Genomic DNA, 13,234 nt, shown 5'->3' on the forward strand with positions numbered 1-13,234 from the left:
ACTGATCCATGTGAGATTAAACTTTCAATGAACATGTCCAAGTTTGAAGAAATATTTCCGAAAGCCACACTCAGAGAATTCAGGCAGCATTCTGTTTACAGCAAAAGCCTGTCCCTGAATACAACTAATAAACCTGGGGTAGTGGCTCATCCAGGTAAGATGTTCTGACCTGGAGCCAGAATTCAGATCAGTTTGTAGACGAATAATCAAGACCATTAATCAGTACATATGGTACAAAGAGCCCTCTTAGCAGGACAAAGATCTTCATTGCTTCAGAGTGCAAACCAGGGTAAAACAGGAGGGGGACTATCAAATTTAGTCTTTTCAAGTGGTTTCTTTCTCTCCCCACCCCCTCTCTGGTTTTTCGAGACAGGGTTTCTCTGTGTAACAGTCCTAGCTGTCCTTGAATGAGTTCTTGTAGACCAGGCTGGCTTAGAACCTAGGAAAGATCCACCTGCCTCTCCTCCCAAGTGCTGGAATTAAACGTGTGCACCACCACTGCCCAGCTTCAAATGATATCTTATGAATTTATTCTTTTTGGGTTTTTGTTTTATTTTTATTTGAGGTAGTTTTGCTCTGAAACTCTGACTATCCTGGAACTCACTCTGTAGATCAGGCTGGCCACAAACTCAGAGATCTATAGCTGCCTCTGCCTCCCAAGTGATGGGATTAAAGGCGTAAACTACCACCACCCGGCTAGTTTATACTTGTTTTTAAGAAATTCTTATAGAATATTTATTAGAAACTAAATTCTAAAAGATTAAAGGAGGGCCTCAAGTTCACCTGTTTTTAGAGGAGGAACTCATCTATAAGTATGTGTTTAAAGAATTCCTACTTAGCAGGGAGCTGGTGGTGCACACCTTTAATCCCAGCACTTGGGAGGCATAGATAGGTGGATCTCTGTTTGAGGCCAATCTCATCTACAGAGCAAGTTCCAAGAAAGGTGCCTTAAAAAAGAAAACAAAACAAAACAACAACAACAACAAAAAAAAAACCACAACCAAAGCTTACTCTACTCTAGGTGTTGGAGATAAGGTAGTGCACAAGGGACTCAGAGTCCCTGTCCCTGTCCTTATGGAAATGGAAATGATTGTAACACATCTAAGCAAAGAGCAGGTCTGGTTGAATAACTAACTCAGTCTTAAAACCACACTGATGGAAGACTGATGTTTGGCTGAAGAGTGCAGCTGGTGAATGGGGAAGCTCCGGAGTTTCTGGTAGGGCCATTATCAGTCATCACAGGGCAAGCAAGTTTGTGGGACAGGAGAAATGACTGTTTTATCAGGAAAAAAAACATTGGATTGGGGAAAACAAAATTAAAACAGAGACAAAGAGAGTTCTTTGTGAACTTAAGGCATTGGTCTGGACCCTTTTAGAGTTACAGACAGTTGTGAGCTGCCATGTGGGTGCTGTTGAGCCATCTCTCCAGCCCCTGCTCTGGAAGATCCTTTAAGATGGATAGAGAAATGCTCCTTATATTGTAGGGATGTAGAATATCAGTATACACAAGGAGCCAGTTTGTAATTTCTTTTTTTTTAATTTTATTGATTTTTTTTTATTGAGCTCTACATTTTTCTCTGCTCCCCTCCCTGCCTCTCCCCTTCCCTTCAACCCTCTCCCAAAGTTCCCATGCTCCCAACTTACTCAGTAGATCTTGTCTTTTTCTACTTCCCATGTAGATTAGATCTATGTAAGTCTCTCTTAGGGTCCTCATTGTTGTCTAGGTTCTCTGGGATTGTGATTTGTAGGCTGGTTTTCTTTAGTTTGTAATTTATTTCTTTTTTCTTTCTTTCTTTCTTTTTTTTTTTTTTTTGAGACAGGGTTTCTCTGTAGCTTTGGAGTCTGTCCTGGAACTAGCTCTTGTAGACCAGGCTGGCCTCAAACTCACAAAGATCGGCCTGCCTCTGCCTTCCCGAGTGCTGGGATTAAAGGCGTGCACCACCACCGCCCAGTGTTAATTTCTTTTTTTTTCTTTTTTTTTTTTTGGTTTTTCGAGACAGGGTTTCTCTGTGGTTTTGGAGCCTGTCCTGGAACTAGCTCTTGTAGACCAGGTTGGTCTCGAACTCACAGAGGTCCGCCTGCCTCTGCCTCCCGAGTGCTGGGATTAAAGGCGTGCGCCACCACCGCCCGGCTGTTAATTTCTTTTAATTATCCTGGGGACATCAATATGAAGTATTGTAAATTAAAGTTTGATCTTTATTATTGCTATAAACTATTAGATTCATGCATATAATCACTTGATAAGAAAACAGTTAAATTCACAGGATGTTTATTGTGTGCTAGGTATGGTCCTAAATATTTTATGTATGTTAACTCCTTGAATACTAACAACAGCTCTTCTTAGGTACTTTCATAATTTTCAATTACATATAAAGAGGCTGGGCATCTCATTACTCAAGAGGCAGAGGCAGGAGGATCTCTGTGAGTTTGAATTCAGCCTGGTCTACAGAGCTAGGCTCAGAGACAGCCAGGGCTACACGAGAAACCCTGTCTGGGAAAAACAAAACTAACCAACCAACTAACAACAAAACGAAAAACAGAAAAGAAACAGAAGCACAGTAGATTCAATGAACCTCACATATAATGACAGATCTGCTCTTCAGTCCCAAGCATAGCCTGGTGTACCAGGCTTTTTCTTTGGTGCTATCAATCAGTTCCCAAATCATGATACATACACTTATTACTAGTTTTCAATGCCAGGCCTTAGCTTAGCTCTTATTTTAATCTGTTTCTTTTCATTTATGTTTTGCCTTGGGCTTTTGACCTTTCTTTGTCCCACTCTGTATCTGCTGGCTGGCCGCTGATGCCTGGCCCTGGGCATCTCCCTCTTTTTGGCCCTCATTTTCTCCTCCTCCTCTCCAGTCTAGATTCTTCCTCCTATTTATTCTTTATGTCGGGCAGCCCCGCCTATCCTCCTGCCATTCAGCTTTTTTTTTTTTGGGCTTTTTTTCGAGACAGGGTTTCTCTGTGGTTTTGGAGCCTGTCCTGGAACTAGCTCTTGTAGACCAAGCTGGTCTCGAACTCACAGAGATTCGCCTACCTCTGCCTCCCGAGTGCTGGGATTAAAGGCGTGCGCCACCACCGCCCCATTCAGCTTTTTATAAGGCCAATCAGGTACTTTAGGCAGGCAAAATGAAACAAATGCAACACATCTTTACATAATAAACAAGTGTAGCATAAACAAACATAACAGCTTTACACAGTTAAAAGTAATATCCCACAGCATAAACAAATATAAGACATCTCTTCTAAGTTAAAATAATATTCCACAACAGCCTGCCTCCAGAATTCATATCCTTAATCAATTCATGAGCTTTTCTACCACCTCCAGACCCAATTAGCAGCAAGGACCAAAGGGATTGGGAATGGTGGCAGTCTAGGTAGCTTAGGCTAACCAGAAACTTTTGATTTTTTGGCCTCAGCCTCTAGAGTGAGGAATTGTATCCATTCATTAACATGCTGCAAACCTGGAAGAATTTAACCTTCACTGTGACTTCACCTTTACCCAGCAGCTAGTGACACCTGGTGTTGTACTATATTGCTTTAACTATGTAAAGACGTGTTACGTTAGTTTATGCTTGATAGGCAGGGCTGGTGGGCAGACAGAATAAACAGGAGGATGACTCTAAGCTTGAGAGAAGAGAGACAAGGGAGAAAGAGTGGGAGATGCCCAGGGCAAGCCAGCCAGACATAGAGGAAGCAGGAAAAATAGGACATACAGAATGAAAGAAAGGTAAAAAGCCCTTGGCAAAACACAGATGAAGAGAAACAGATTAAATTAAGTAGTAAGAGCTAGTAGGACATGCACAAAATATAGCCAAGCATTCATAACTGATAATAAGTTTCCATGTCTTATTTGGGAGCTAGTGGTAGCCCAAAAGAAAGCCTGATAGAGTTTAGTGTGTCAGAGCGTTTGGTTTACAAAGGCGCAGACATTCTTTGGGGAGGAAAGAGCTGATATGAAAGTAATTATCATAAAAAAAGAAATTCAGCTGGTCAGTGGTGATGCAAACCTTTGATTCCAGCACTCAGGAGGCTGTGGCAGGTGGATATCTGTGAGTTCGAAGCCAGCCTGGTCTACAGATTAAGTTCCAGGCCAGCCAGGACTACACAGAGAAATCCTTTCTTGAGTAACAAACAAAAAACAAAGAAAAGAAAAAGAAAAGAAATTCAAGAGCTCTGTGCATGGTGGTACACATGTATAAACCCAGAACTCATAGGCTGAAGTAGGAGCATCATGAGTTTGAGGCCACTCTGGGTTATACAGTGAATACCAGATCAGCCTACATTACGTAACAATATTCTGTATCAAAAAAATGACCAAGGCTAGGGACATGGATCAGAGGATAAAAAGGTTACTGCACAAGTACAAAGCCCTGGATTTGAATCTTCAGAACCCACCAAAGCCAGATGTAGAAGACTGAATCCTAATCTTAGTGTTGCTAAGGGGAGATGGGAGGTACAGACAGGAGAATCCTCAGACGCTCATAGGTCAGCTATCCTGACTGCAGTGGTGAATGACAAAAAGAAATCTTGTCTCAAATGAGGTATAAGACAAGGACTGCAGACCTCCGTACATTCGTCCTGGTATCTGCATGGCTGCATTCACATCACATACAACACACATATCACATTATGTACACAGCTATACATATCACACACACACACACATATATATAACATCACACATACATACACATATTACATATAGGCACACATCACATACACACATATATATTAAAGAATATATACATATAGACCGTGCACACAGATATAAATATCACACACACATATATAGCTGGATTTTTCTTTGGGCCACCAGCTTACAAATAATGACATGGTGTAGAAATAGGAGCGACAGGCTGTGTTCCTGCCGCCTGGCTAGCTTATGCCCCGAAATAACAACACACAAATTATATTCATTTAAACACTGCCTGGCCCATTAGTTTCATCCTCTTATTGGCCAATTCTCACATCTTGCTTTAACCCATATTTCGTAATCTGTGTAGCACCACGAGGTGGTGGCTTACCGTGAAAGATCTTAACCTGCATCCATCTCAGAGAGGAGAGCTATGGTGTCTGCCTCACTGCCTTCTTCCTCCCAGCATTCTGTTCTGTCTATTCTACTTATCTAAATCCTGCCCTATCAAAAAGCCAAGGCAGTTTCTTTATTAACCAATGAAAGTAACACATAGACAGATGACCCTCCTCCATCAACATGGAGACATTATAAAAGCTTGGCCGTAGCTTAGGCTTGTCCCACTAGCTCTTATAAATTAACCCATTTATTTTAACCTACATTCTGTTGCATAAATCCTTACTTCATCTCTCCATACCACCCATCGCCTATATTGCTTCCTCCACATCTGGCATTAACATAGATAAGACAATAGAATATTCTCCGAAATTGCCAAATACAATGAATTGGATATTGTAAACGTAATTCTTACTTGGTAATTATTCTTGTTGTATACAGTTTTACTGTGTTAGAGTGTAAATGGAATTTCCTTTGGGGCACTAGCTCACAAAAAAATGACATGGAGACTTATTATTAATTATGAATGCTCAGCCTATAGCTTAGGTTTGTCCCACTAGTGCTTTTTTTTTGTTTGTTTTGTTTTTAGAGACAGGGTTTCTCTGTGTAACAGTCCTAGTTGTCCTGGAACTAGCTCTTGTAGACCAGGCTGGCCTTGAACTCCTGGAGATCCACCTGCCTCTGCCTCCCAAGTGCTGGGATTAAAGGCGTGCGCCACCACCGCCTGGCTCCACTAACTCTTATAACCAAAATTAACCCACTTCTATTCATCTACATGTTGCCATGTGACTCATGACTTTTATCTTCTCTATGTTGCCCATCCTGCGTACTCCTAACATCTCTGCCTTTTCCTTCCCAGCATCCTCTCTGCCCCAAAAGTCCTGCCTAGATGTTGGCCATTCAGCTTTTTATTAAACCAGTCAGAGTGACACATATTCACAGTGTACAAAAAGATCATTTCAAAACATTAAAAACTTTCCTTTTTATTTAGACAAAAAAAATGGAAAAGTGTTGTGGATTATTTGTAAAGATGTGTCTTTGTCAAAGCACCTTCTGATTGATTTAATAAAGAGCTGAATGGTCAATAGCTAGACAGGAAGAGGTTAGGCAGACCCTCGGGAGATAGAGAGGACTCTGAGAAGAAGAAAGGCAGAGTCACCAGGAGATGCAGAGCAAACAAGATGTGCAGAAAGTGAGCTAACAGCCATAACAACCTGTTGCAGAATGTAAATTAATATAAATGGGTTAATTTAGTTTATAAGAGTGAGCAAGTTACAAGTCTAAGATCTAAGCTGAGCTTCCCATGTCATAGGGATGCTGGAGGAACAGAGAAAGACTTGTTACAAATAAATCTTCATTTTAAGAACACAAAAAATTTTCCTTCCATCCTCTGAAGGTTTGAGGGAATTACCTAACAATAAACAGACTAGGCAGGAAAAAAAGACATATATTTTTATTAATGTTCCAAAGAAGAAAAAGTCACAACTTGCGGGGGTGGGGAGTGGTTACCACAGTAGTGATGGTCCAACATTAGTGAGGAACTTACATATGTTTTTGTCTTTTTTTTTTAAATAGGGAAGAGAGCTAATAAGAAATGTCAGATAGTGAAATATTATTGGGGAAACTTAGCCTCCTTAAACATATACTACTCTAGGACAAAATGTGTCCGAGGCACAACAGAAAATGGATTTGTAAGTGATTCTCCATGGGGCCAAAACAAAGGACAATGATGCATGTCAGAAGCTGTGTGTGCAGACAGATATCAATGTTCCTTCCATGTAGTTCATGGTGAAGTCTCAGTAAGATGGAAGGCGGCTGTCTTCCCCATCCCTGGATTGTTAGGTAGATAAGGAATTGTGTAGAAAGCCTCTTTGTATTCAAAAAACACGAAGAAACAAGAGGTCAAAGGGACTTTAACTCTGTGGAAGATCAAAAAACCTCTCAGAATGACAAAGCATCAACCACCACTGAGGGACTATTTTGAGATACCCAACAGCATATTATGTTTTTGTTTGTTTCAGACAGGGTCTCTCCATTATGTAGCCCTGGCTATCCTTGATGTTACACTTTAGACCAGGTTGGCTGACTTCAATGACTGCCTCTGCCTCTCAAGGGCTGGGAATAAAGGTGTTTGCCACCACATCCAGCTAATTTTATGGAATATGACTTATAAAAGAAAGAGAAATATTTCTAAGATAAATGTGATGAAGCTAGAACACAAACTTGAACATATATCTGGTTTAGAAACAAATCCTGTTAGAGCACTTGTGCTTTTGTTCCACTGGTGGACAAAGGCAGGGAAGACAGATGCAAAAATAGCACCTCTTTTGTAACTCAATACTCATTATTCGGTATAAATTTTGATACATACAAAAAGGAAAACGATACAAGATAGCCTAAAGGGTTGACAGTGCTGATGACTCTTGTCTTGAACATGAGGTCGCAGCTGAAAATGTCTGTAAATGGAATTCTGTTTCAGTGTAGGACTGCCATTTCCTACCTACAGATTGGTATTCTGAGTAAATTAGGAAAGAATACGAACTGAACTTTTCTTTCGGGGGCAGGGGGTTGAGACAGGGTTTTTCTGTCTAGCTGTGGAGCCTGTCCTTGAACTTACTCTGTAAACCAGGCTGGGCTCAAACTCACAGAGATCCATCCGCCTGCCTCTGCCTCCGCCTGGGATTAAAGGTGTAGGCCACCACCACCTGTCATGAACGGAACTCTTTAAAGGCATGTATCACCACCACCCAGCTAGGACCTAACTCTTAAGAGATGTGGGTTGTCAGCAACTGAAAGGCAGGCCTACCTTAAAATGCTTTCTAAAGTAAATCATAATGCTAGAGATTCTCCAGTGCAGAACTTTGAAATTGTCATGAGTATGTCTTTAATTTGAGGAGAGATAAAATGATAGGACAGGACAACTGGATTAAGCACGTTTCTTTGAGAAAGGGCTATTTTCAGATTCCAACATCCTCCACCCCTGCAGACAGTATTTCTCTGTGTAACAACTCTGGCTCACTATGTAGATCAGTATGGTTGGAGTTCACAGAGATCTGCCTGCCTCTGCCTCCTGAGTGCTGGGATTAAAGGTGTGTGCCACCACCACCTAGTTTATTTCTAGGAATCCTAAACTTGAGTGATCCTGATGGAAAGCAAAGGAATCACATGTAAAATTCCTTAAATAAAAAATTATTAACTTAAAAAATACTTTTAAGTTGGGCATGCCTATCATAGACCTTTATTTCTAGCACTCAGCTAAAGGCCAGCCTGGTCCAAACAGTGAATTCAAGGTCAGCCAGGGCTATATATTGTTGTGGGATATTTGGTCACAACATGAACCTGAGACTGCATTATTTACTAGAAAAACCTGTTTCTAGTTGTGGTGGCTCAGCCCTAGCACACACATTTAATTCAAGATCTTTCTGCTTGCATTTTGTAAACAGGACTAAAAAGAAAAGTCAACCAAAAGGGGGAGCAAACAACTAGGTGGCAGGAAGAGAACATAAGATTATTTTTTTTTAAATATTTATTTATTTATTATGTATACAATATTCTGTCTGTGTGTACATCTGCAGGCCAGAAGAGGGCACCAGATCTCATTACAGATGGCCGTGAGCCACCATGTGGTTGCTGGGAATTGAACTCAGGACCTTTGGAAGAGCAGGCAATGCTCTTAACCACTGAGCCATCTCTCCAGCCCCCAGAACATAAGATTATTAAGAAAAACCATAGGGAGTAAGAGGGAATCGGAAGGATGAGTAGAGAGATGCACAGGAAGCAGAAGAGAGGGACAAGGAGTTGGGGGACTCATGTTTGAGATGGACAAAGTGAGGCTTCTGGGACATCGGCTGTGGAGGAAGGTCAGCTGGTGCTTTCTCTGCTTCTCCTGGGATAGTAGGCTTTCACCCCAGCATCTGGCACCTGAGTCTTTATTGGTAAAAATCAAACAATTGAGATTTTGTTAAAAACAACATTGGCTCTCCAACATGTGACATGACTACATGGTATACCCACACATTCTAGCCTCCTGGAATATGCAGAAGATGTGGCAAAAGCCAGCATTGGACTAATGAATGCAGATCAATGAGGGACAAGCAAAGTAACCCTATGCCTTCAGCAAATGCCTCAGGGGACCTACTGCAGGTTTCAAAACCAAATTTGGGGGCTGGAGAGATGGCTCAGAGGTTAAGAGCACTAGCTGCTCTTCCAGAGGTCCTGAGTTCAATTCCCAGCAACCACATGGTGTCTCACAACCATCTATAATGAGATCTGGTGCCTCTTCTGGTGTATATATGTTAACAGAACATTGTATGCATAATAAATAAATCTTTAAAAAAAAAACAAAACCAAATTTGGTTCAATCATTCCCTGTCAGCATTGGAGAAACTCATCCACAGAACGATTAAAAGACTTAATACCTGTTATTAAAAACAACACAGCTCTGAATGTGATGAAGGATAGAACAGTATCAGTAGATAAAGGGTCAGAAGAGATCAAACAAGTATTTTGGCAAACTGGTACAAATGGTCAGAGACCAAAGCTAAAAATACAGATAAATGGCATTGAAATTGAAAGTTTTGTAGATACAGGAGCAGAAATAACAGTAATCTCATTGCAGTACCCAGACACTTATTAATTATGAAATCTTGGTTTTTAGGTTAGGTTTGTCTCAACTAGCTCTTTTAAGAAAATTAACCCATTATATCATATGGCATTACCTCTCTTCTTGCACTTTCTGTTTCCTCTCTGTGTCTCCTGATATCTCCTCAGCATAATTTCTGCACCTAGTTTTTCTCTCCTCACCCCCCCCAACCATGCTTAACTCTCCTGTCTAGCTATTGGACATTCAGCTATTTATTAAACCAACCACAGTGACATATCCTCACATAGTGTAAAAAAATATTCCACAACATTTCACCCAAATCTTGGCACCCAGATTGGTCTCTTTAGGAGCTAAATATTCAGCTTATAGGGAATGAAATTTTTCTTAGGTAAAACAAAGTACAAGGTGGACTGACTGTACAGGGCCAGAAGGATAGGTAGGGAAATTAAAACCGTATGTGGCTAACTGCTGTGGAACAATCTTTGTACACTGTAAATATGTATTACTCTCATAGGTTAATAAAGATCTCACTGGCCTATTGCAGGGCAGGAAGAGACTGGGTGGGAAAGCCAGACTAGAAGGAAGTAAGGAAGAAGGGTGGAATTTCGAGTCACCAGCCAGACATAGAGGAAGCAGGACGTGTACAAAATGAGGTAACAGGCCATGAGTCAAGTAGTAAAACTAAGATTTAAAAAAACTGGATTAGGGCTGGAGAGATGGCTCAGCAGTTAAGAGCATTGCCTGCTCTTCCAAAGGTCCTGAGTTCAATTCCCAGCAACCACATGGTGACTCACAGCCATTTATAATGAGGTCTGGTGCCCTCTTCTGGCCTTCAGACATACACACAGAAAGAATATAATAAATAAATATAAATAAAAAAGCTGGATTAAGTTGTAAGAGCTAGTTAATAATAAGCCTGAGCTATCAGTCAAGCATTTATAAATATTTATTGAGTCTCTGAATTGGTTAGTTGGGAACTGGCAGGCAGAAAGAAAAGTCTACTGACAGCTAACATAGCAATGAATGTGTTGGTTATAGCACTAGAACAGGTGGTAGAACCGCAGTTAAATGCTCAACATATTGAAGAATTGATCAGTTCTTGGAATTCTCCTGTATTTGTTATTAAAAAGAAACCTGGAAAATGGAGAATGGTAACAGATCTGAGAGCTATAAATAAGGCAATTCAGCCAATGAGGTCTCTGCAGCCTGGAATTTCCTTGCCTTCTTTATTACCTAAGGGATGGTCTATTATAGTGTGCTGAAGTGTATTGTGTCTCTGTCTAAGGCACCTTCTGATTGGTTTAAGAAAAAGCTAAATGGCCAATAGCTAGGCAGGAGAGAATAGGTATGATTTCCAGGCAGAGAGAGAGAGAAACTGGGAGGAGGAATCTAGGTGAGCAATTTCACCACCAGACTCAGAGCAAGTTGGATGTGCCATATAAAAAAGAGGTAACTGAGCCATGTGGTAGAAGGCAGATTAAAAATTATGGGCTAAGTTATAAGAGTTAGTTGGATAAAAACCTAAGCTAAGGCTAGGAATTAGTAATAAGTCTCCGGGTAATTATTTGCAGGCTGGAGGACCAAAGATAGTTTGACAAGAAAACTTGCTACTTTTTAACTATACCTTTACAAGGTATAGTTATAGACTGCTTTTTAACTATACCTTTACAAGAACTGGACAGAGAAAAACTTCTCTTCACAATGCCTACTTTTAATAATTCCCAGCCTGTTAAAAGGTACCACTAGAAAATTCTTCCACAAGGAATGTTAAACAGCTCCATCTTATGTAAATATTTTGTACAATAGCTATTAGAAATAATTCATAGGAGCTGGAGCAATGGCTTAGAGGTTAAGAGTACTGGCTGTTCTTCCAGGTCTTGAGTTCAATTCCCAGCAGGCACATGGTGACTCACAACCACCTAGAATGAGATCTGGTGACCTCTTCAGGTGTGTGAGCATACATTCCGGCAGAACACTGTATAAAACAAATAAATCTTGAAAAGAAAGAAGGAAAGCAGGCAGGCAGGAAGGAAGGATTCGTAGACAGTTTCCTCAGTCTAAAATCTATGGATATCTTACTGGCTGATTCAGATGTAGATACCTTTGAAAAAATGTTTGAAGTAATGAGAGAAACAATGTAATGCAATATCGGAAATATAATACAATGTGATATGGAAAAGCAACATAATTCAATCTTAGGGTTCACAGTGTGATCCAGTATCTTGCAACATATGGCTGGTCTGTTACATAGGTCCAGCTTTGGCTCAAATCATATCCTTCAGCTTTTTGAGTACTGGGATCACAAGTCTGAGTTGCCATGCCTGGCCACAAAAATGTTTTGTACATAGTATCTTTCCATTTCAGTCCGGTTCTTAACAACAGCTTTTTTCAAATGTACCTAGTGTCCTTTCTTCTTCCACAATCCATAGGACACATTTTAATCCACATCTTACCTGACCTGTTACATGTAACACTTTAACCCTTTCTTTCTTCCTGTTTGCTCCTTCTTACTGTCCTCTTCTCAGCTTCCTCCCCTCGTCTAATCCCTCAAATACATATTTCTTCCTCTCTAGGCCATTATCCTCTTTTACAGCGCCAATAACTATTCATATGCACAGAAGCGCACTTTAAAGTTTCTTGGTTTCCAAACCACACGGTCTCCCTTAGAGTTAAAATAATATAACCCAGTTCTTCAAGTCAGAGCATTCATACCACCTTATCCAACGCATGCCTTCCTACCTACACACCACCACCAACTCTTCCTTATCTTCCTAATTGTTCTCTCCTCTACTTTTCCGAACATTCTTTACAAGGCAACCGGTGATCTCTCTCTACGCAGCCCCGCTCCCTGGGGACTGAACACCAGGCTTAACTGTGCTAAGAACACATTCTCTCACTGAGCTACCGTTATAGTGGTCTTCCTCGCTTAGATGAAGCCCAAACTGGTCTCCACCTTCAGAGCTCAAACAATCCTCCTACCTCAGGCTTCCAGACCAGCACTAACATGCCCAGGTTGGCAAGTAGTGATCTTTCTACAATACAAACATAATTGCTCACACCTCTGTTTCGACCCTTCAAAGCCTTTTCATTGCCCTTAGGATAAAGTAAATCTACAAGGCCGCGAAACCAGATCCCTCCCTATCTCATAGACCTTATGCATTACCTTTTCCTTTAGCCACGTTAGGCTGTTGGCAGCTCCAGAACAAACGTGAGCCCCACCCCACCGCGCCCCCCTATTCAATTCCCCACAGTCCTACTCGAGTCAGCTCAGGAGAGACGTTCGACAGGAAGTGAAAGCGCAAAAGGAAAACACCGAAGGGATGAATTCCGAGAGCAACTCTGAGAAGCACTGCAAGGTCCGGGTTTCAGAACGTCCGGGTGACAGGAAGTTCAAAGCAAAGGTTAAAGCCAGATCTTGAACTTTCACCCAAGTTCACCAGGCAGTGCTCCCGTACTATTCCGCCCTTACGTGTCATGGCTGCCAGCCCAACTCTCCCAATGGGCTTCGGAGTCCGATACCAGCCAGCTCTGGCGCCACCAAGTCGTCCACAGCCAAGCGCGTTACTCTCTCCGCTTCTTAGAACCGCCCCGAAACC

General features: G+C 41.3%; 1 long non-coding RNA gene and 1 other non-coding gene across 2 annotated transcripts; one reads left to right on the plus strand and one right to left on the minus strand.

Moving 5' to 3' along the window:
- Positions 1–6,472: 6,472 nt before the first annotated feature.
- LOC142858991 (uncharacterized) lies at positions 6,473–13,180 on the minus strand. The gene is made up of 2 exons (XR_012912106.1): positions 11,302–13,180; positions 6,473–11,262 (listed from the first exon to the last, which is right to left on the minus strand). It is a non-coding gene; the product is annotated as an uncharacterized LOC142858991 (long non-coding RNA).
- LOC142859239 (small nucleolar RNA SNORA40) lies at positions 7,296–7,419 on the plus strand. The gene has a single exon (XR_012912154.1). It is a non-coding gene; the product is annotated as a small nucleolar RNA SNORA40 (small nucleolar RNA).
- Positions 13,181–13,234: the final 54 nt, after the last annotated feature.

The sequence above is a fragment of the Microtus pennsylvanicus genome, chromosome 10, assembly GCF_037038515.1.
Source record: "Microtus pennsylvanicus isolate mMicPen1 chromosome 10, mMicPen1.hap1, whole genome shotgun sequence".
Classification (NCBI taxonomy): domain Eukaryota; kingdom Metazoa; phylum Chordata; class Mammalia; order Rodentia; family Cricetidae; genus Microtus; species Microtus pennsylvanicus.